Source organism: Mesoplodon mirus, assembly GCF_964341445.2.
Source record: "Mesoplodon mirus genome assembly, chromosome: 7".
Classification (NCBI taxonomy): domain Eukaryota; kingdom Metazoa; phylum Chordata; class Mammalia; order Artiodactyla; family Ziphiidae; genus Mesoplodon; species Mesoplodon mirus.
The window spans coordinates 36,985,362-37,011,187 of NC_138983.1; the positions used below are offsets into that span (position 1 = coordinate 36,985,362).

Here is a 25,826-nt window from a genome sequence, read left to right on the forward strand (position 1 = left end):
CCAGTACAAATGAATTAAAATTGCTGAGCTGTGCAAATGCGTCGGGACTGAAAGACTAAGATGAATACGGCACCGTTTTTAGTCAATTTCTCTAAATACAGTTCAATTGGGATTGTTCTTTATATATTAAAAAAAGAAAGAAAGAAAGAAAGCATGTAAGTAAGCAAGCTCAAATATTTGCGCTTTGTCCAAAAACTGTTTTTCTTCCTCTGTGGGTCAGGCCAAGTGCCAATCAAAGTTGTTTTTCAAGCCTCTTTTCCCTGCAGTAGGGCTGCTGCTTCCCCCCCGCCCCCCCATTTTATTTGAGAGCACGAAGAAAGCAAAGGGGTTGCATACTTGAAGTTAATCAAACAGTGAAATATGCCTTAAATTGTGTTTATCGGATATGTTTTTCTTGAAACAGATTTTTATTAAATGTGCATGTTGAGTATGTGCAGTTATTTTTTTCCATAAACTCTGGGATCAAATTACAGTTGATACTTGCTCAGCTCATTGTAGGGCAGCTCGTGAGAAATGTAATGGATCAGAAGCGCAGAGCAGCTTAGTTGAATGTTAACTCTTTCACTTCTGGGCCAGATGGCATCTGAACTTAGCTTTTTAAAAAATGATGGTGATGATTTTCCAACTTTAAAAGTGATGTTATGTCTTTAACATGAAAAAAAAGTGTTGTTGAGACATGTTTGATTAAACTAAAGCCTGGTTTAAAAAAAACAGCTAATTTTTTTTTAACTGAATAAGGGAAAAACGAGCTGTATTGACTTGGATTTTTTTTTAATGGCTCTGGCAATTTGGTGGACTAATTAAATTTTTGGAGGTAGTATTAAGTTTCAAAATCTATTTTTCTTTTGAGAGAACCATGGCTGTGGATCCATGACCCTTTGCTAGCTTTCAAGACATCTTTATATCTTTCTCTTAGCTTTTAAGAAACTATTTCTATTTACCTAGAAGGAACATCCTCATTTCTAGCTATTATTAAAAGACAGAGGTAGTATATGGAAAATGGATATTCACCATTTTCATATCTTATAATTGCTATGCACACCTCTGCTAATTCCCAGTTTTTAGTAACTCCAAGGTATTTAATATTGATTCATGCTGCATGAAATAACTTTAGATGGAAATGGGATTGTTTGAGCCAGTTATGGCATGACTTGGCAAACATTTGTAGCTTTTTAAGAGTGCCTTAAGTGCTCTTAAAAGATATCAAGTGTTTAGCATTTTAAGTTCTTCATCATTCTAAAAATAGCATGTAAGAGTTTTCTAATAAATGGTTTTCTTTTTGATAGAAAGTATATAACTCTAAGCAAAATTCATCTATAACGCTCAAAATGGGATTCTCTGGATTTATCTTGTGTTTTTCACTTAATAAAGTGTTCAGTAATAACCATGTGAGTCGCAGCATTTTGAATTTTAGTTCAGTGCAGTTCATGATGGAAGAATGAAAATCATGCACATCCAGTGTGAATTACTCTTTGCTGTTATAATCCTCATTAATGATGGGGGAAGTGTTACCTTTATTTATGTGGCATGACACCTTTTTCTCTAAGTGGCCTAATTTATGCAATGTATTGAATTTGGGGGGAACTTCAAAAAGAACTGGATTCACCTTCAAAGAAAATAATTTGGTTCAACCCAACATCTGAAAATTTAATTGTATATTGTATGAGAGTTACATTTATTCTTAGAAGTACCTTCATAATTTTGATTCAGCGTCTTCCAAAAAAAAGAGACTTCTTCACGTATTAAATATACCTAATTTGGTAACCTTAGGTCAGTAGAAAGAATGGAGAGGTAAACCACATAGGGAAAGAAATGAACAAACAAAACTCTCCTCAAATCTATAACTCTTACGTATTCTAACTTGCTCTGTTATCAAAAATAGTTCAATAAAGGTTTTAATAAAAGAGGAAATGTTTCTATTTACTTTGGAAAAGTTAATGAGTTGTGAAGTGTAATACATTTTACTTGAAGAAATTCCACTGACAACTAGATAAATTTCAAAGTGGAGTGCCAAACTGCATTAAGAAAGGTAGGTAACTCTCAGTCCACTCGTCTTCCAATAAATAAAAGGGTGCATATTACAATGTATTTTGAGTATTGAGCAGTTAGTGCTACTGAAGTGAATAAAACTCTGCACTTTGTTTGAGGATTTACCATTTTATAATTCTTAATATGTTTAGGTAGTTCCAGTGATTTATCTTTGTTGGATATTGCACTTTTTCACCTTTGCTTATATGATCGCTTATTTTGACAACTTTTTGATGAAAGAGACTGGGAAAATAAAATGGGAAATATTACTTTAAGCCATATGAACCTCATTTTTATAGTCAAACTTGTCAGTTAATAGCAGTTTTATATGGTTCAACCAGAAGAATGGTATTGCTTTGACTGTGGATGAGTAGCTGTATTTTTCTTTGGTTAATCAGGTTTCTTATGTACATATTTTTGATTGTCAAAATTAGTTTTTTTATTTAGTTTTTTCTGAAAATGAACTAGACAGAGACCAAGCAGTGAATTTATGACAGCAAGCCATTATGCAGTGGTTTTCAGACTGCTTTTTACGGAGCCCTAAGATGCTTCAGTGTTCAAAAGTACTTGAGTTGGATTAAATTTTAAGTACTTTTAAAAATTATAATTTAAAAATACAACCACCCAAAAATCTTTTGTTACAAGATTATTCTTGTGCAGGCCTTGAATTAAAATTTATTCTGCTCCCTTTGTACATATATTTGAACATTTTTGTTAATAAGACATTGATCAGAAAGATTGTCATTGATTATGAAGGCACTGGCCTTTAAAAAAACTTCCTTCCTGTGCATATCTACTCATGTTCAATTTTCACTTGTGAGAAAAACTTATCAGTAATTGTTCATTTATAACTAAAACACTTATAAAAATGCTTTTGTGTATTTATGTGTTTCATAGTTCAGATTCAATGTAAGGTTTCATTTGTAAAGGGATTCTACTGCTTCTATAACCTCCCCACCACCAAATAAATAAACTGCTAAAATATAACTGCAAATGTAGTGATACTGGGAGTCACAAGATATGCTCATCATTAGGTCTTTGATAGGTCTTTGAATTTTGGGCAAGTTAGTTAACTTCTTGCAGCCTAGTTTTCTCTGTAAAATGTACATCATTTCTACTTGCCTTGCAGGTTGCTGCATAGCTAGAGAGAGGTAATATGTGTTAAAGTACTTTGTAAGCCATAAAGTACAACTACAAATATAAGAAAGACAAGTCTATGTATTTTCCCTATTCCTAGAATAGGTCTTTTGTATGTTGTGGCAATATATTTCAATACATACAGAGTAATTTGGTTAGTCTTCACTTTTCTGTCTTGTCTAATTATTGCCTGTAAGTGAGAGATAAAGATATTATGCTTTTAATTAGAGTGATCAACATACTGATTTTTATTTGCATATTCTACCCCTCCCCCTCCTTAAATAGTAATCCAATGCATTGATTTTGACGTTTCAAATAATTCAATAAAATAAAATTGCCTTTTGGACACCTCAGCAGATGAAGGATATTGGTATTAAGTTTGAAAAGACTAAGAGTTAAGGATGATTGTGCTTAATAGAAGTTGGGGCAAATCTAGGGTAAAGCAAAGAATGTTTAATTATTTTAATTTAGGAGAAGAGCTTGGAAGTAAAAACATGTCTCAATCTTTTTCTCCTGATCTCTTCATCCTCTTTTTCCCCTTTGAAGGGACTGGGTTATAACTTATGTTTGGGTAGATCTTCACAATTTTTACAGTGCTTTCACATTATCAGTTGATTCTCATAAACTGAGAAAATTTTAAAGGCATGGACTCTGTCATACAACTAGTATGAAGTCCATTTAATTCTTAATACCGCCTCTGTAATAAGCTAAAAACTACATTCAAATTGTCCCCTGTAGTATTGAGGCCATCAGGGAATATCTATCCCCCCCACCCCCCAGCTTAAGCATCTGTGGAATGCCTATAGGCACCTAAAACTCTCCAGGTAATATTAGTTGGAAATGTGACTTTTAGCCACTCTTTGACACATTATTGCAGATCAACTGGTGGGGAAGGAGAAGAGTTAGCTTGACTATTTTTATTATCTCTTAACAGTAGTTTGGTTAATTCTTTAACAAGGTAAAGCACAGTTCTCAAATATGATCTTCAGACCCTGGGAGTATCCAAGACCATTTCAGCGGGCCTGGGAGGTCAAAACCATTTTCATGATCATACAAGACTTTATTTCTTTTTTCACTGTGCAAAAGCAGTGGAGGTAAAACTGTGCTGGCCCCTTAGTGTAACTCAAGGTAGTGGCAACAAACAATAATCACTGTTAAATTTTGTTAAATCCTGACCCTTGAGTGATGAGAAGTATACTATGTGATTCTACTGCATAGTAATCTGGTTGTCTCTAGGGAAAGAATCTGTGCAGTTGTTTTAGTTGCAGGCTAAACTAGCCATTTTTAAAATGAACCCCATTTTTACTTAAAAGAACACCTGTTAGGCAAACTTTGGTTTGTCAAACTTGGGTATTTGATAACAATTTTCTTAAGATTGAGTAATGTGACCCTGAAAATTTAAGGAAAAACACTGACAGTATTTATTGCCAGTGATAAAATTCAAGCTTTCAAGGAATAATTCGAATTTTGGAAAATGTATATCTGTCACCATTAGCCTGAAAGCTTCCCAGTTCTTAAAGGTTCTCCTTTTGAGAGCAAGCGTGATTAATGGGTGTGATTTTTTTTATAGTATATTATATTACAAAATGTGTCAACGTTTGGAAGATCTGCATGACTCAATGAGCCAGTATCTTTTAAATGACCAATGCATGAAGACATTGCTACTCAGAGCCTTTCTTGCCTTTTCAGCTCAGAACCAACCAATCAGAGCACGATGGACATAATCTTTGCCATCTGACCATTCTTTCTACCACTGCCAATGAATATTGTCAGTTGTTTTCCTTGAATTTTCAGAATCACTTGACTCATTTTTGAGAAACTGTTTATCAAAATCATGCATGGGTGAAAAATCCATTCAAAATACAACATAGACAAATGAATTTTAATATAATATAGAAAGTTAAGTTTCCTGATTGGGCTTCAGATTCCACATTGTGACCCACCTTTCAGAAGCTCTACTTGTCAAGTTTTGGTGTAGTATCAAAGCAGAATATTCACAATTATCTCTTGCATTGTCCAACTAAATATCTGTGTGAAGCCAGATTTTCCTTCCATACCTTCAATCAAAACCTATCACAGGGCCTCCCTGGTGGCGCAGTGGTTGAGAGTCCGCCTGCCGATGCAGGGGATACGGGTTCGTGCCCCGGTCTGGGAGGATCCCATATGCCGCAGAGCGGCTGGGCCCGTGAGCCACGGCCGCTGGGCCTGCGCATCCGGAGCCTGTGCTCCGCAACGGGAGAGGCCACAACAGTGAGAGGCCCGCATACCGCAAAAAGAAAAAAAAAAAAAAGAAAAAAAAAAAAAAAAAACTATCACAACAAATTGAATACAGAAGCGGATATGAAATCCAGCTGTCTTACATTAAACAGACATTGAAGAGATTTACAAAAATGTAAATCTCTTCTGTTTCTTTTGTTTTGAAAAATAAAATTATTTTTTATAAAAAAACATGTGCCATGATAACATGTAGTGGATTTGTTATTATTTTAAGTGAATTAATAGACATTAAAAATTTTCTGTTTTAACTTCTACACTAAATCCAATAGTAAATATTGACAGTTATACCGCACACATAAACAGAAGCTCTTTGGGGACCTCAAGAGGAGGTCCTCTTTGGAGTTCCAAGACCAAAACATTTGAGAACTGCTGAGCCAGAGATCCTGACAGCAGTGTATGTTGCATATACATGTAATTCTCTAGAGTGTCTATGGGGGAAATAAAAGGCTAATATCACTGGCAGAAAATGTAGATAAACCCAACCCAGTCATCTCTGTTCTATGTGGGGATCACTTGCAGATGCTGCCTAGCACCTTTCAGTGACATCTTAGAAGCTTATCTAGCACCACAATACAGATGGTCCTTGATTGAGGACTTACAATTTTTTGACTTTATGGTGGTGCAAAGGTGATAGGCTTTCAGTAGAAACTGTATCTTTGAATTTTGATCTTTTCCTGGGCCAGTGATATGCTTTATGATGCTCTCTTGTGATGCTGGGCAGCAGTAGCAAGTGGAGCTCCTGGTCTGCCATGTGATCATGAAGGTAAACAGCCAATTCACTTACAACCATTCCAGACACATACAACCATTCTGTTTTTCACCTTCAGTACAGTATACAATAAATTCCATGATGTATTCAACACTTTATTATAAAGTAGGCTTTGTGTTAGCTGATTTTGCCCAACTGTAGGCTAATGTAATTGTTCTGAGCACATTTAAGGTAGGCTAGGTGTATTAAATGCATTTTGACCTAGGATATTTTTGACTTAATGATGGATTTATTGGGATGTAACCCAATAAGTGGAGTAAGAGCTGTAGTAAGACTTAGACTAGCTAGAGATATCTTTCTGTAAGTTTTGTGAGCATCCCTTTACCGGGGATGGACAAAAACAAAGCTCTTTGGCTCTAAAGGAATGCTCTCCTTAGTACTTACTATGCAACAACTAAAGAATGGTCAGATCCAAAGATTATGTCCATTGTGCTCTAATTGGTTGGTTCTTGGCTGAAAAGGAAAGAAAGGCCCTGAGTAGCAAGGTTAGCCTTTTTTTCTTGAAAGCTGAGAAGTGTGGGAGAAGCAACAGAAGAAGGGACAAGAATCAGAAGAAAGAGGAGTATCAATGTAGACTACTGATAACTAGATTGTTTCAATAAAGAACAAGAAAACCACTACTGTGGACAGGAGATAGGACAGCTCTGAATGTGGAAGTCCCTAAATATTGCAGCCCTCTAAGGTATAGGGCATTTTCCACTGTGTGTGTGTGTGTGTGTGTGTGTGTGTGTGTGTGTGTGTGTGTGTGTGGGGTTGGGAGAGGGGGTGTTACCCTGTACACAAAGCTATGGCAGCCAACAACTACCTGTAATTCAGTGTGGTGTTGAAGGCATGGGCATAAGGATCTATCTGACTACATCTTCTGAGACCTACAAATGACTACCAGTAGCTGACCTGTCCATTAGACATCACTGTGGTAGGAGTGGGGATAGAGGGAGGAGGTGGAATTCACAATACACAGTACATACGTTGCCAAGCCAAAACATTTAGTCGTGTATTGTGTTAACAGTTATGTTAAATGTATGAGTAGATGTATAAACTATTTGAAAAATCTATCCTATACCATCTAAGCCTACAGTTAACATGTAGAATTTCTGTTGTTCAAAATTTTTCTTAACACCTTTGACACCTCTAAAAAGTCCTAATCTTCAAATGTTTTTTTTCTTCTGTTTTCTGGACTGCCATGCTAGTCAAGTATACTGCATTTATTGCACTTTGCATGTTGAATTATAATTAAAATTTATATATATCTTTCCCCTACTAGGTCGCCTCTTATTGGATCAGGTTAATGGAAAGTTTATTTTTAGCAAATATTGGCAGTACATTTATGTTGAATACAGTATAATCTAGCTAAGAAAATGACAACTCTTTTCTCACTTTCCAAGATTTGTCTGTTCTTTATAGCCATATTTTGTCCTCTTTATTGATAAGATTTATCTGAACACTTTGAGAAGTTTAATAACAAAAATTATTTTTTCATCTTTGTGACCATGAGAATGTTTCGATTAAATATCCTACCACTTTTTGGAGGGAGTTCTGATAGGCAGCAAGAATGTTAGTTCACTAAAAGGATCAGGACACTGGCCTTAGCAGTTGGTCTCTCTCAGAAATGTAAAATGGCCATTTCTTTGATAGGGACACATGCTTCATCTCCTGGAATCTGCTAGAGTTCTCTAAGGGAAGGCTACTTTAAAGGAATAACCTTTAAACCTCAATTTCTCTGCAGGTTTCCTCCTGAGGTTTGTTTCACCAGAGAATTCTGGCTAAGCCTTTCCCTCTTCTACCTCCCCCAAGTCTTTTACTTTGGAATATTCCCAAGCCAGCTGTGATCTCCTTGGCCACCAAGGAGATCAGCCTTGGTAACTGTTAACCAGAGAATTCTCCATAGGCCTGGACTACCTCTTAGCTAGCCTTTACTTTTTAGATCCTCCCAGAAGTTGTTTATTGGTCTATGGGCCAGAATACTGCCCCGCTAAGGGACACATGAATATTATGGGTTATTCAGTGGTGGGTTGCATTTTGCTGCTCAAAGCTAATAAGGAATGACAGCCATTTTACCTATGTTTCACAAAGAATGTATTGAACATAGCATATGCGTAAGTATGACCAAGTGTAAAACTGGCTGACTAGGGCCATGCTATTTCTTGTACCAGAGATTTTTTAAAGTATAGATTTGAGTAAGACTTACTTTCTCTACTAATTAATAGCTACTTGTACCGCAGGTATATGTTCTCATTTCTAGATACATATTTTATTTTTACATCTTCCTATATTGCAAGGATGTAACTAGGCAGTTGAAGAAATGAAATCTCTCTTTCTTTTTTTTTAGATATATGCAGAATTAGAAAGGTCAAATTTACCTCACAGGTAACTAAAACTGGATTTTGTGAAAGATTATGGTAATTATCTGAGACTGTAACTCTTAGTTTTGAAATGCATTTTATAATGTCAATAACAATAGTAGCTTCTATTGAATACCACCTACGTGCCATGGACTGTGCTAAGTATTCAGGCCCTACATGTGTATTATTATATTTAATCATCACAACAAACCTATAAAGAATTATTATTCACACTTTATGGATGAAGAAACTAGAGCTCAGAGAGCCTTGTTACTTGCTTAAAATCATAGTACCAATAAGTGGCAGACTCAGGATTTAAAGCCAGTATAACTCCAAAGCCTGGCTCTTTTTTTTTTTTTTTTTTTTTTTTTGGTACGCGGGCCTCTTACTGTTACGGCTTCTCCCATTGCGGAGCACAGGCTCAGCGGCCATGGCTTACGGGCCCAGCAGCTCTGCGGCATGTGGGATCTTCCCGGACCGGGGCACGAACCCGTGTCCTCTGCATCAGCAGGCAGGCTCTCAACCACTGCGCCACCAGGGAAGGCCACAAAGCGTGGCTCTTTATATAGCTATAAACACTGCATTCCCTTGTACTCCACATGTTTTCTTTATGTACAAGATTCAGAAAACGTAAAATTAATGAAACAATAGGACCTGATTACTTGAGATTAATAGGAGTGATTTCAAGTTCAGATATTTTCTACTACTTTAATTTTACATGAAAAATGTATTTTTTTCTCTTTATAAGATTAAATCAATGAGAATCAAATTGAAGTTCTCATTGAACAGTTTTGACCTATCTAGTTCATTGTTTTATCTATGTAAATCTATTGTTAATTTTGTGACCATTCTTATCCCAGGATATATTTTTCCTAATTTCCCAGCAAACTTTGACCGACTCCTTTTGCCAACCAGTCATACATTAGTTCAATAACATTGATTCATTCACTACTGCTACAATGTCTGTGACCAAATGACACTGTCTAGAAACATTTTACGTATTGTGTCTCATAAAGAGGACCTCTAGGAAACATTCTCACTTTTTGGTAAATTTTTTTTTTGCAGTAACGAAGAGTTAATTTATGAAGATACAAAGTAGCATGAATGATTATTTCCACTATTCATTTTATTAAGTTAATTAATTAATTTTTATTTTTGGCTGTGTTGGGTCTTCGTCACTGTGTGCGGGCGTTCTCTAGTTGCGGTGAGTGGGGGCTACTCTTCGTTGAGGTGTGCGGCTTCTCAGCGGCAGCTTCTCGTTGCGGAGCATGAGCTCTAGGCATGTGGGCTTCAGTAGTTGTGGCACGCGGGCTCAGTAGTTGTGGCTCACGGGCTCTAGAGCGCAGGCTCAGTAGTTGTGGCACGTGGGCTTAGTTGCTCCACGGCATGTGGGATCTTTCTGGACCAGGGATCGAACTCGTGTCCTCTGCATTGGCAGTCAGATTCTTAACCACTGTGCCGCCAGGGAAGTCCCTCCACTATTCATTTTGGCTTCCTGTGTTAAGGCAACAATGATGATGAAAGAAAATGAAGAAACCCTGGGACTTCATCCTTCCACTGGCCTTCCCCTACCAACGCCCCTACAATACTGTGTCTACAGAAGAGTTTTTTGTCTTACAAAGGGAGAGAGATTTGTGGGAAGACGTGGTTTTGCTCTTTGTTAATTGGAACTCTTGAAAGTTTTCTATAGAAACACAGTTAAGATATCTAGTTAGGTTCTGCAGTGCTATTAATGTAACTAGTATTTTCAATAGCCATTTACTGATTAGGCTGGAAACCTAACTACTAGGTATAACATTGTTTCCAGGGGAAGATACATTGTGAAATCGTAAGTAACTGCTTCACTGGAGCTATCTTTCCTAACTTGTATGCTTAACACTAAGAAGGGTAATGATTTTGACAAAAAATATTTTTTAATATGTTCACTCTGAGGATATGATTGGTTATTGGTTGTTGTGTCTAATAAGAAGACTTCAGTCTCATCCAATATTCAAGTAGGAGTTGATGGAAGGGATAAAAATTGTATGATAATCAGGATGTTGACATAACCAAGGGCCAGTATCAAGCTGGCCTATCTTTTTCACTTTGTGCTCAGTAAGACTCTAGTCCAGAATGGTGCATTTTAAGCTGTTTCTACTACCCATTGTTGTCTTTAAGGTAATATAAATGAAAAAAAATAATAATCAATTTTAACTCCCCAGCAAGTTTCCTTTTTATTTGAAATTAAGAATTTAACATGTGTATCTTAATTCTTTTGGTATAAATTAATAAAGAAAACAAATTAGCCCAGCAAATTTACTCCCCTCAAAAAGAATTAAAACAAAACAAAAGTCACCTAAGCTAAAGGTACCTTAGCACTAAACCCCAAGTAATGCTCAAATTCTTTTATCAAAGCTTTTTTGTATAATATATTACTTGAAATTAATGAATTCTCAGATGGAGTGTGGAATCCTATTTGTGTTATAGTTTTATTTTTTTAAGTATGACATATAGTTAATAATCTTGTGAGATATCAATTGTTTTATATTGTACAACTATTAAAATGACTACAAGGTCTAGGTTCTAATATTCTTTACACAAAGTACATTGATTATTGAGCACCCAAGATTAACATGAACTTATAAGTATTCTTTTGACTATGCAAGAGACCTATTTAATATTTAGTGCCCTTAAAAATGAGGGGAAATATATATTTTGGTAAATAGGGTTGTAGAATTTTCCTTTTTTGGTAAAAATATATGGATTGCCATTTAACGCTCATTCTGTGTCTCAATGCTATCACCCTTTAATGGCTTTCATATTCTTAAGCAGGCAAGAAATGTAAAGGCTGTAAGCATTTATAAACCACTCACATACTTTGTGAATATCTTTCATTCATTTATTCATTCAACAGACATGAAGTGCCCCTGCCTGTTAGACGCAGAAAGAACACCAAGTGAGGACATCAGGGTTCTTGCCTAAGCAATGTGATGAGTTGCAACACACACCTGGATCTCACAAAGAGATCTTCGAGATTATGCCCCTTCCTTGGCAGATAGTATAGATCATGTGTGGCAACTGTTTCTATAAAGGGGTAGATAGTAGGTATTTTAGGCTTGCTGGCTCAAAGTAAGGGCTAAGTAGCTGTCTCTGTGACAGCTTCTCACTTCTGCCTCTGTATTGTGAAACCAGCCATAGACAATTCATTAAAGAATGGATTCAACTTTATTCCAATACAACTTTATTTAGGGGTCCTGAAATTGCAATTTTGTATAATTTTCACGTCATGAACATTCTTTTGATTTTTTTTTCAGTCATTTAAAAATATAAAACCCATTCTTAGCTCCCAAGCAGCAGAAAAAGAGGTGGCAGTCCAGATTTAGCCAGCAGTCAGAAGTTTGCTGATCTCTTGGTATAGAAGTAGTGCAAGGCATTTTGCATCAGAGATCTCGGTTAGGTGACCTTTCTGATAGACCTATTAAAAAGTTTTTTTCTATGTAATTCTATCTACTTTCATTAATCAAAAGCCAACTATGTAATAAACATGACCATTTGTAAAAACATCTAACTGGAATGACCTGCCTATTTAGTACCTGGATAGATAGCATGTAATTTGGATGGATCCAAAGTAAAACTTTAAAAATCTGTAGATATTGAATATACTTGAAAGCACATTTGTCAGGTCATTTAGCACCTATAAACTGAGTGTTTTTTATCTCTTGAAATTGTCACACCTTGTTTGAGTTCAGTGGAAGTGCCATTAGTATTACAGAGGCTAACATTTTAATTAAAGTTACATGTCGAGAGTTTTCCAAAATCTAATATGAGTTGTTTGGATTGATATGTCACAGTGCACAACTAATCACTTAAGAATCTGTTTTTGTACTGGCCAGAGTCCCCGTGTTAGTATCACAGAGCTCTGTTACTCATATTATCTTTGAGGTCTCACATGAAGAGAATATACAGTAGTTCCAAGACATTCCTTATGACTACAGATTGGCAGTGCAACAAGCATTGTAGTTTTTTTTTTTTTTTTTTTTTTTTTTTTTTTTTTTTTTTTTTTTGCGGTATGCGGGCCTCTCACTGTTGTGGCCTCTCCCGTTGTGGAGCACAAGCTCCGGACGCGCAGGCTCAGCGGCCATGGCTCACGGGCCCAGCCACTCCGCGGCATGTGGGATCTTCCCAGACCGGGGCATGAACCCGTGTCTCCTGCATCGGCAGGCGGACCTTCAACCACTGCGCCACCAGGGAAGCCCTGTAGTTTTTATAGTAAATAATTTTAAAGAGTTGAACTCTGTCTTATTCCATTAAAGTCCTAATTCCTTATCTACCTTCCTCAACCAACATTCACATAGAGGCACTCAAGAACATTAAATGAAATGAACACATGCTCCAGAACTGACAAGAGTAGTACCTGAATGCAGAGATACGTGAATGTTGGTGTTGGAGGGTGTGTGTGAGGGGAGGATAATTCCATGGAAACAAACCCCTTTCTGGTGAGTAGAAGTGATGGCTATCAATAATTTAAACCTGGAAAATCATTAGCTATTCAAAATACTTTTTATGGAAATTAACTTTAAAAATTTCACACTGAGCATTTAATCAGTGAATATAATATGGCACCATTTATCCAAGTCCCACATTTGTAAAAGCATCAGTATATGATATTTTCCATGCTTGAGATCTAGTGATACCCAGAACAATGACGCAGCTAGTGCAATGTGCAAGATCCAAACCTAGTCAGTCACTCAGAATTTTCATTGAAATGAAAAACGGTAACTATGCATTTTAATAATGTGTCCTCCAAACTAGATCTGGTAGGCAGTTCTACTGACCAACTCTTGTTATGATTGCATATGGTTATGATTATATATGGGAGAATTAAATGTACATAACCCATGTGCTGATACGGATGATCATTCTTGTTCTTCTGTCTTGTAAAGTAATCACAAATCTGAGGCACTTGGTTTAAAAAAAACAAATTTCCATAATGTCTAAGCAGCAAATATTAATGGAACCCATTTTACTTTTAATTGACGTTAAACTTCTCAAGGTAAGTACATGACATCTATGTGTTTTTCTATTGCTTCCTTTACTAATGATCTGGATCAAAGCTATTGCAGAGGACATATTTGTCACATGGCAAATGGAAAGATTTTATAATTAACGAATACCTGGATGATAAGTTCATTTAACTTCAGATATTTTAAAGAAACAATTTCTTACTGAGTAGGAAACTAACTCAGGTTCCCGCCATCAGTGTGCTATAGGGTGTTGCATCTTTTAGAGTGCCAGTAAAATTTGAACCTGTGTGGCAGTGTGCATTTAGTAATTTTAGCATTTAACAAACCACTGTGTTTCATGAAAGGCACTCTGATGTCATGAAAATGAAGTAATTTGTCCTCTAGAACTCCTAACTTGTCAATCACTTTTTTTAGTGACAGGTATGCATTTCATGACCATAAAAAAGGAGAGGTGTGCATTGTTACTAAAAAAGCCCATTTCCTTTTATTCTATCTTTATAGTCATTTTAATGCATTTTAGTGTTTATGGGTAATTAACTATCTGACAGAGCACTTGAAAACTGAAACATAATGTGCTGTCAGTTTTGGATCAATCAATCCAAGATCAAGGATTTCTAAAAATGAAGATGTTAGTCAGTGGAAAAGCTAGATGGGACTCGTAGAAACTCGATACATATACATTTTCTGGAGCACATGTAATTATCATAATTGATTTACAGTTATTTCTAAGAAAAATTTACATTCAAGTACTAGTTCCTCTGCACAATTTAATAGTAAAGACTTGTTTTTCAAGGATTCACAGGGGACACAAGCCATTTATTGCTGGTCAGGGGTTTATTTTCCTGAATGTCATGTAACGTCACAGCAGTTATCCAACCACTAGATAGCAATTTTTTAAGAATTAACATAGTCTTGATTGAATTAATAGCCTTTCCAAATTGCTATGATTTACTGTTTACCCCGAGGGACTGAAGCTATTGTTTTCTTTAAAATGGTTCATTTTGGGAAAGATTGAAGTAATTTATTAACAAGGAATAACAATTCTCTAATCTAAGGAGTTTGTTTAAGGTCTAGGACAATGGTTCTTGAAGTGTGGTCCTGGAGCGAGCAGCATCAGCATCACCTGGGACTTCGTTAGAAGTGCAAATTCCTGTACTCCATCCCAGACCCGCTGAATTAGAAATTCTGGAGGTGGGACCCATCAATCTGTATTTGAATAAGCCCCTCAGGTGATACAGATGCACTCTATGGATTGAAAATTACTAGTCAAGGATTCTTATCTAAATACTTCTACAAATCAAAATTTATACATCCATTTTATGTTCAGTATGTGTTATCAATTATTTGAGAAATATGGTAAAGGAGGAAATTGTTTCCAATTAAATTGATTCTAAAGCTCTACTCTTTAGAGATAATAATGGCAAGTACCAGCTCTAGAATCAGGAAGATTTCTTTTGCCTGTTTTAAAAATACAGATTTGAGACTTTCAAGTACAATTTGCTCTTACCTTGAGAAAAATATGTTATTATATTGTTGCTAGATTCTGAACTTCAGCTTAAGGGAAAAAAAGAGATGGGTTTTGGAAACTTGTTTATGACTGAAATCAAGTGAAAATATCTCCTGGAATTGCTTGTCTACATAAAAATAGGTGTTTTAACACTAACACTGGTAGACTCTGATGGGTTTTATCATCTTAGGTGACTTTTATTGCAAGGAAGATTGATGTTTTAAGTTTTCATGGAAAATAAATTATCTTAGACATTTTTTTTCTTAAATAGAAGGAGAAGTGAATATATGTGTCTTAAAGACAGATTTAGAATTGCCACATTGTCTTTTTAAAATTATTTTGAGTCTCTTAGATAAGATTAAATATGTATATAAATTATGAGTGTTCTTTTTTACCTGTAAACTGGTAGCTTACTCTTCAGTTACAAATGGGATGTCAGGAAGCCTGAAAATTAAAACAAAACAAACTTAAGGAATGTATATTACACATGGGCCCTAGATAAAAGGATAGAAAATTGCTCTTTGAAAAGGAAAGATAGTTCCAGTTAGTTGCAGTTCATCTAGGATAGCGAATATAAGTACTTTTATTTTGTTGCATCTAATTTTGAGGTAATGGGAGTTTTCTTCATATTGCCTCTACCTTAGTACTAAAATTTAACCTGTGTTGCTCTTACTCAGGAAAAATAATGGACTGTATTAAATTGCCCCCTCCTAGCCCACTCCCAAATTTCCCTTATGTGTTGGCTGCCCAAGAAGCATTTTTAGTGACTTAATTCTAAACCATGGAGATCGATGCTTTTTTATTGACCACTTTTTTATCCTCCTTCTGTGAGGAAAGGACTAATGTAGTACCTTAAATAGAACTGTCTCCATGGCAATGGGCAGTCAGCTTTTGACTTTGAGACTTATAAAAAAGGAAATTTTAAAAGGCATTTTCATGGTCTAAAATAGCAGTACAGCAAAACTAAGGTATGAGACTATTTCCTGTCAGTTATTGCATGACTGATTACGCTAGCATAACATCTTTTTTTACATAGCACTTTTTGTCTGAGTATTTCAAAATGCTATACAACGATTCCTTCCCTTAATTAATGAGTGATAATTGTTATCTTCAGATTAATAGAAAATTTGAGGAGCTCAGATATAAGATTAGAATTGGGTCCCCGAGAAAAAAGGGTTCCCTAGGTCTGGCTATAATTTTATTCTCATAAGGAATAAAAATAGTGACTAAATTATGGGCCATTCTTGATTGTATTTAAACAGAATTATCTCTGAAACACTGGAAACAATGACAAAATTAAAAATAAAAGCTTAACAATTTCTGCCATCTTTGTCTAACTGGTTCCTACAATTGGGGATCTGTGCATTACTTCTCCTGTTAAAAGACTTCCCTGGCAACCACCTCCCTTGGTGCCTCTTGCATCCACACCCACTTAAGAGGTAAAGCCCTGTAGTTCTCACTGTTGGGCCACCTAGCCTTCCGTAAATGTCAGGAGTGTGCTGTATATTAGAGGCTAAAGAGTAAGACCACATTATCCTTTGTAATCTTCCTTTGTCCTTTTCTGTATTCATTTCCTCCTTGACAAAGCCTTATCTTAGAATGGGGGTAATTTCCAGTTGAATCATCTCTCAACTTAAAAGTATCATCAGTAGGGGCTTCCCTGGTGGCGCAGTGGTTGAGAGTCCGCCTGCCGATGCAGAGGTCGCGGGTTCGTGCCCCGGTCCGGGAAGATCCCACATGCCGCGGCGTGGAGCGGCTAGGCCCGTGAGCCATGGCCGCTGAGCCTGCGCGTCCGGAGCCTGTGCTCCGCAACGGGAGAGGCCACAACAGTGAGAGGCCCACGTACGGAAAAAAATATATATATATCATCAGTAAATACTTAATACTCTGATGTTACCCTTAACAAGGGAATTGATCAAACAAATTATGTGACATAAATACAGTGGAGCACTAAACAACTCTCAGGATGTAGATCTATGTGTTGATGTGAACTGATGTCCATAATAGGTTATTGGGTGGAATAAAAACCTTTTTTAAGGATATTAGGTTTTTCCTTTTTTTAAAAAAAATAAAAAGATAATACAGAAGGAGAGACTCCAAAATAAATAGTATTTGTTTCTGGGTAGTGAGGTTACTGGAAATTATTTTTACCATCTGTTTCTCTTCATTGCCTTTTGTTTGTTTTAACAATAAATATGTCTTTTATAAAAATGTTAAGAGCTATTAGCATTTTGAAATAATAGAGTAGAGCAAATTAAGTGAAGGATAGTGCTGAGAGCAAATCCAAGTGAGATGGTAAATTGAAGATGCCTTGAGATGAAAACAAAAGTTCATGCATTTAATAGATATCCATCGAAGCTACAGATAAACTGCCAAGGGAATAATAACGTGTGTGTAGGTGGCTAATGAGAACTCAGATATGTAGACACAGATGTATACAATCTGAAAATGAATGAAGGTACCCTAGCTGTTTCTATACCATATTCCTTTATGTTATCATAGCAATCATTCCAGGATTTCCCTTTAGTAACCCTATGTACTTACTAATATTTAATCAGAAAACTAGTTTTTTCTCTTTAATCTAGAATTCAAAAGATAGCTGCAATTGTATTCTTTTGCTTTTATACTGTATGGTAGATGAGACTTATTGTATTTTCAGAAGTGTATCAAATCTGTAATTTGAACATTATATATTAATCTAGGGGTGTTTTCAATTAAGACCTGAAGATAGGAAAAGATGCTTAATTTGTGAAATAATTTAATTTATAGTCACTTAATTGGTATTTATGTTCTAGGGTTTTTGAAGAATACAAAGGAATACAGAATATAACCTAGATTTTAGAGAGCTTACTGTGTGGTTGGAAAGGAAGATCTTTTCTAAATTATTATGAAGGGACGTAAAAATGGAAAACATATACCCTTTTGGCTTTTTATAGATAATCATAGATTATTATTTATCTGTAACAATTATGAAGGAATGAATAAAGCTTCAATCACCCAATATGCTAGTGTATCGACAAAAAGGTTAATCAAGTATTAAATATCAAATACTTGTTCTTATTTTTAAGGCAGAGTGATATGATCTTGATGACTTTCTGCATTTTTAAGGATTTTTTTAAATCTAAATTTTAATTCTTGAAAATGATCATCACATTATAGAGTATCTATAACCAATTATTTTGTAAATGAGTGTTTCTCACTAAAGTAGCTTTATTTTCTAATTTTGTTTTCCATTTTTAATTGTCTGGGTCATTTGTTGAGCAAAATATTGAATTAAGGGACTACTGTGAGTCAATTAATAGTTTTCTAAATCCAGTCTACTCTATAAATCTTTTCTTTGACTTGTTAGATAATGTTTAAACACTTTGACTAGTTACACTGAACTTTATGAACTTGGTGTTGCATAATTCTAATAATAACAAACACATGTAGTAGATAATATGGCACTGTTTTAAGAGCTTGACAGGTATTAGCTCATATAATGTTTTTACTATCTGTTTCAATAGCCTTTTATTCACCCCATTAGTGAGGAAGGGATTCCTAGCTTTGGGTCATGGGGATCACCAAAGAAACAACACTCAACACTGGACAGGTGAGATCAACAGTTTATTAGTTACATATACCACAGCCCAGGGAAAGAAAACACCACATGCCACATAGGCCATAGGGAGGTTGCACTCAGGAGTGAGCAATCAGGGGCCATGGGAGGGAGGTTTTGTAGTATCAAGAAAGTGAGGTACCTCCTGGTTCCTGTGGGAATCTGTGATTGTCTTGCTTGAGTAATTCCATGGCTGGTGGGGAACTGAAACCTGCCATTCAGAGATCAGCAGGAATTGCACCTGGTCCATTTGATAAGAAGGGTTATTTCGTCAAGGGACCTTATCTGCGTGAGCAGAGTGGGGAGAGGAACTTGCGTTTGAGCCATTTGAGGTCTTCCTGATTTCATCAGATGTCTAGGCAGCACATAATATTGAGCCTTAATTTTAGGCTTTACACTATACGACCCTATGAGGTAGATACAATTATTAACCCCATTTCGTAGATGAGGAGATCAGGTACACAAGCTAACTTGCTTAAAACTATGATGACCACACCTCCAACTGTTGTCTTATAGGTTTACTTTCCTTCAACCTAGATAGAAATTCTCAATATCCAGAAATAAAAGGGAGGCATATAGAAATTCAATGTTTTACACCCATTTCTATCTCGTAAATAGAAGTGAACTGCTTTTGTGTTTGTTTGTTTACTAGTTGTCAGGAGTTTTCATGCATGTGCCCTGATGATTTTATTTCATTTCCCTTTATAAATCTATAAACTCTGATATAAGTGAATATGTTTGCATTTCTTGATTGAGAGTTGTTGGATATAGTCATAATCAAGAGAGGTAATAGATTTGGTTTTTGTATTCTAAGAGCCTTTAAAAGCAGAAGAAATATTAAGATAATTTGGATTTTATTCTGTCTAGCATGGGAGGGAATGGTCTACTGATCTAGTGTTTCTATGAGTAACTTAGCTATATTTCTTATAAATATAAAAAAAAACTTTTGGGTGATAGAAATTTTGCTGGTTTACTTGATTCCAACTTTGGAATTTGCAAATGTGATTTGTCATTATATTTTTTAAAACATACTTTAACTATACAACAGAAAGTAATTGATGGTTATCTGTGATATATATCCTGTTTTATCACTCTAATGATATCAGAATATCTCATTTTTCTTGATAAAATTGGATATCTTTTTCTGTGGATTTGGTCTTCAAATAATGCAAATTAAATTATAAACTGCCTGAGTTAACCCTGGTTTTGTTTTTACTTTTGTTTTCTATTATGGCTAAATCTTTGATATAAGGAAGATAAGTATTTATTTATAGAGTATTACTTATCATGAACTATATGACAATTAAAAGCAGAATTTACACACTTGAGTTTTTCTCATTGCCTTCACCTTGCCTGTGAACTTTGTCAAATTAACTTTTTTTTTAAAAAATAAAAACAATTTCACATCTATTTATTAAGTAGTCTTGAGTCGTCTGGTCCATAGGGATAATAAACTTTTTTAGTATTCCTTTCTGTCTTAATGAGAGCTGTGCTTCACTGATGTAGTGTCACAGTGCAACATGCTGTTAATTCTGCTGTAACACTTATGCAGATTTGTTCCAATTGATGTATTAGGGAATAATTTGAGCATGATGGTGAATTTTGCATTTGCTTATGGGCAATTTCATCCAAGAGAAATACTAGGTGAATTCAGAAAACCACACCCAGTTGACCTGAACTGCCTAGGAATACCCTAAACACGCATGTTGCTCAACCATTCACCCTCCACCTCAGTTCACCAGTGTGTTGTTTTTTGTTTTGTTTTTTTCCTGGTACGCGGGCCTCTCACTGTTGTGGCCTCTCCCGTTGCGGAGCACAGGCTCCGGATGCGCAGGCTCAGCAGCCATGGCTCACGGGCCCAGCCGCTCCGCGGCATGTGGGATCTTCCCGGACCGGGGCACGACCCCGTGTCCCCTGCATTGGTAGGCGGACTCTCAACCACAGTGCCACCAGGGAAGCCCAACCAGTGTGTTTTGAGCTCTGTCCATCCACATCTGGTGTCACAACTTTCCATCCAATTTCAGATCATCTTCCTTCCACTGCTTCATAACTCGTAAGCTGTAGGCCCTCCAGCACGCACTTCCATAAACAATCTTCAGATCTCTTTCAAGGTAATGTGCCATATTTACTGTAATGCTTATATATTTTTTAGCAATTTAATGTGTGTGAAACTTTGATACTATTTTTTATTAGGTTCCTTTTTTAAAGTGTAAAACTGATGCATTTTTTTTTAGTATTGTGCCCTTAACTCACTTTCCCCATAAGCCTGTGGTTTTATTGCATGATTTTGCACAGTGAAGTGAATTTTTAGGGGCACATATGTTATGTTATAGCAGAATGACTGTAACTGAAAAGGTTATCCTCTTTTTTTCCCCCCAAATTACCCTTGGCTTTTAGTTAATTCATTGTAATACTGTGATTAGCTTAGTAAATTTACTAATTATAAATGTGATAAATCAGGCATAGAAACTCAGATTTTTTAAAATAATTAGATCATTAGAGATCACAGATATCTTTAAAATATGTCACCTGTGAGGACCCCAGAGGGAACTGTCATGTACTCATCACCTAAATTCATGGTTAAAAGCATAATTTATTATTGTAACATTATTAAAATTTATATTTGTGGGAAATTATGGGGAAAAGGAAATTACAAAGTTGTAAAAAATCATGATCTCTAGTAAATTTATATTTATGTATCTACATTTGTATGCTTAGAAAAACATTGGAAGGATAGAAACCACCATGTTAACAGTGGTAGTCTTTGTATGAAGAAATTATGAAGAATTTTTGTTTGTTCTCTGTGTTTTTCTTTATTTTCCATCATGAGTAAGAGTTAAGCTTTATAATGAGAAAAAAAGACAAACTACAGAGGGGGGAAGAGCACACAAGTTGTGAGGTGCAGTATAGTACTAACAATAATGTAATTTATTTTTCAATGAAGCTCTTAGGAAAACATAATCCAGAATGGAGGGAAATTAGTAAATCTTGCCAGAAATTCTGTCTAAAATTTGAATATAGGGCTATTTTTCATTTTGTGCCCACTATATTCTTGACACAGTACTAGATTTTTTTTCTTCATACCTTATCTCATTTAATCCTTATAACGTATCTTATGAAGTTGAGATACCATCCCCACTTGATGAGAGAATAAATTGAGCCTTGAAGAGATTAAATATTTACCTGCTGCCTTGGATGCTGCACTATTATCAATATAATGCATTACTTTTTCTCTGAGGAAATGTGTGTTTTTGCAACACTTGTTTATTTTTTATTTGTAATAAGAAAAACACTATCATATTGTTCTCTAAATTAAAAAAAAAGCACTTATTTGGGGGGAAAATGTTGTTAACTTTTGTAGAGAAGGACCCCATTGCCTTAAAATCTTGTAGAACATTGCCACTCAAGGCTTATGAATCTGTATTTCATGTTTTGCTGCTAAAGGAATAAATGTTACTTCAAGGCTTATCCATGAAATTAAACTGGGCCCTCTGTTCCATATAGCATTCTTATTTGATATTTTCATGTTTTTCTCTGAGAAATCAAATAATAACATTAACAAAATACAAAAGAAATCATTGGCTATCGGAAATACAGATGTCCCTTGGTACCTTACAATTATTTAAAAAGTATTTGCCAACTAAATTCTGATGATTCAATAATCACACGTCTATTCAAACTGTTATTTAAAATAATTGTATTCACATGGGTAAGAGTGTCAACTTCGTTAAGTTCACTTCTGCTCTTGAGTATAACATAAAATCACCATTTGATTCATTTTTAAATCCTCTAAAAACTATCATTGGACCAGTTTTATTGATTTGGAAATGTACTTTCTCATGTGAACTTAATCCTTAGGTCTTATAACCACTTATATAATTGCGCTGAGAAAACTCAAGAGTTGTTCCCGCTGTAATACACTCCTCTTAGAGAAAAGATAGTTTGGAGCACAACTAGGGAAAAAAATTCTTCGCTTTAGAAAGTAAAATTAAGCTTTGAAGGGCAAACAATAAAAACTCACGGGGAAGATCTGCAGCTTCAGCTTTTCCATTTGTATGCTTCTTTTTGGACCCACTGCCATACTTGGAGGAAGCAAAAGCATCTTCTTCTCCATGTGGAGAAGCAGCAAGACACCCATTAGACAGCCAGCACCAGCTGCTAGCAATTGAGTGAGGCATCTTGACCTATCAGACAATCTGTACAGCACGTACAGATAATTATATACATGTTTGGCATAGCAATGATCATGTGGCTCTTATAGAGGAGAAAAATCTTGTATCTTTTGGAGACTGCATTCTAGGGAAGAAACAGCTGTATCTGAAGACCTCTAAGATTATATAAACTCCCTAAAAATATGTTAGGGAAAATTAGAACTCACAAATATAGACAGGCCTAGTAATCCTTAATGCTGAAGCTAAAAACCTGTAATACATTTTTAAATAGAAATATCTGAGAACAACAAGTCCGTACATCATTTTGTGATGACTTTGAAAAATCATTTACGATATTTATAAAAGATTATAAAGATTATTAATCCTATAAAGATTACTTACAACGCTTTCATCATTTACATAAAACAGCTTATCATAATTCCTTGATTTATTTGGAGGGAAAAAGAAACAAGAGAAAGAAGAAAACCTTTAAGCAACATGGATCCTGACAAATAGATTTTTTTATTTTTAACTTTTTTGGAGTATGGTATGTTTTCTTAACTGGATTATTGAAAAGAATCTTAGATATACTTAAAATTAAAGTCATTCTGTTTTAAATATGTATACATTATATAATATATATTTATAATATAGGTTATCATCTAATCTTGGCTTTATAACATTTTACCAAAAACTCTTTTTTAGTTTATTAATAGACTATAAGTAAAATGGTTATTTTTAAAATAACATTTATTTTAAACTAGTTAAAACAATGAGAAAGTAATTCTAAAACAAATTGGTTATTTTGCTTCTGAAAACTTTCTACCAGCATTTAGAGCCCCTCACAACATTGTGCATTACCAGAGAATGTTAATGCAAAAAGGCTCTTAGAGATCATCTTTCTCATTTTTTATTTTTCAAATGAGAAAAGTGATGCCCCAGAAACTGACCAAAGTCTCTCAGTGCTTGAGAAGGGAAAAGAACTCAGGTTTTTCGTACCCTTTTCATTATATTACCTTTCCTATACCATTCAGTTACATATCATTCTGTTTATTATTGTTTGAGGTATATATGTCTAATTTCACTAGCTAGGTTGTAAGCTCCTTTTAGGTAGCTTTTATATTGATACTTTGTATATTCTTAAGAGAGCTATTACATAAGCTGTTTAACAATGAAGAATTCAGTGCATAACTGGATGGTTATGGATGGTTGTTTGATTTGAATATGTGTTTTTAACTTAGAATGCTTAGTGCAGTGTTCTGATTCCCATTAGATGTCCCTTTAATGCTTAAAAATTAGTAATGCTTAAATCACATGAATGATCGTTATTTATTTGGAGTTAACCAGAAGACAATTCAGTATGCTAACACTGAAGCCTTAAGTACAGGCCATCCTTAGTTAAAATAAGTTGTCAGTTAAAATAGAATAAGAAAGAACAGAACATTGCATGGATAACATCTGTATGTAAGCTAACCTGGAAAGTGGAAGGAACTGTCAAGAGAATGACAAATTAAAGAGTCTTCTTGATTATTAGAAAATAATTATTTTCACAGATCTCAATTGTAACATAATTGCAGCATGTTCCTTCAATCAAAACTACACTATGAGAATTGTTTTGCCAAAACAAATTCAAAAGCTTTGGATGTTGTGAAACAGCGGTCCCCAACCTTTTTGGCACCAGGGACAGATTTCATGGAAGACAATTTTTCTGCAGGGGAGGGGGGATGGTTCAGGTGGTAATGTGAGCGATGGGGAGCGGCAGATGAAGCTTCGCGTGCTCTGCGGCCACTCACCTCCTGCTGTGCAGCTGGTGGTGGGGGACCCCTGTTGTAAAATAATTCTATTCATTTATAATAGGGGTGTGTGTGTGTGTGTGTGTGTGTGTGTGTGTGTGTGGTGTGTTTTTTAGAACTACCATGAGTCCAGGATGCCAAGAAATGATTTTTAAAGTGGTTGCTGTCCAAAAATTGTTACTTAGTATCATTAAATGTGTAATAGGCTCAGTAATACATAGGAAAATTGTGATCAATCAACATTTATTAAGCACCTGATTTGAATTAATTATTCAAGTTAATTAAGATGGAACACTTCTTTTATAATCAAATTGGTGAGAGAGAAGATAAAGACATGTGTAAAGGTATGACCCAGAAAGGTGACAGTTCACTGGATTTGAATGATTCAATATAGTGTATGTAGGAATTCAGTTGGGTCTTATGAGATGAGTGAGCAACATTGTAATAAATATGAAGAGGGGACATGGCATTCCACATGGAGGTTCAGCGATGAAGGAACAGAAATATGCAAAGGAATATTTGGGAGTCAGCAAATCAGTGTAGCCGAAGTGAAGTGTTCAATTCGGGAACACTTGGAAAACAAACACTGGAAAGCTAGGTAAGGGCCAGAATGTTGAAAACCTTACCTTCTTTGTTTCTACTGTACTTCCCCCAATCCCCATCCCCCACCCCCCGCTGGGGATAAAGTAATAGCCTAAAATCAGTAGTGGTGATGGAAACAGAAAGCATAATAGAGTCACTGAAAGAAAGTTTATGAGCAGGCGGTATTAAAACCTGGTATGAAGTTATTAAATGTTATGGTGTTATGCATGATAGGAAATTTGGGTCTTTAAGTGCAGATTAAAATGATAAAGCACTTGACTCTTGCCAGCAATTTCATCTCCCTGAACCCCATATCCTTCCATATACCTGCCTTATAAACGTATATCTCTGGATTATTAGAATCAACCTCAATCCAAGCTGCCTCATTCTCCTGATTTCTTTTATACCACTTGGTGTCACCATTATTCATCCATCCATTCATCCAATTCCGAATTCTGCGAGGCATCCTAGATGTCTCACTATCCTCATAGCCAATCAGTCAGTCAATTCCATTTATTCTACCTCCTAAAAAGCTCTCAACATAATTCCTTTTCTTAATCCATACTGCTTAGTTAAGCCAAGTCATCTCTTTCCTAGAAATTATAGTAGCCTTATAATGGGCTTTATTTCCTCCAACTT

The 25,826-nt window shown here is 35.5% G+C and overlaps 1 protein-coding gene across 1 annotated transcript in view; it reads left to right on the forward strand.

The window, feature by feature from the left end:
• SESN3 (sestrin 3) overlaps positions 1-25,826 on the forward strand; it is a 74,465-nt gene that overhangs the window by 1,402 nt on the left and 47,237 nt on the right. The window lies entirely within an intron of this gene.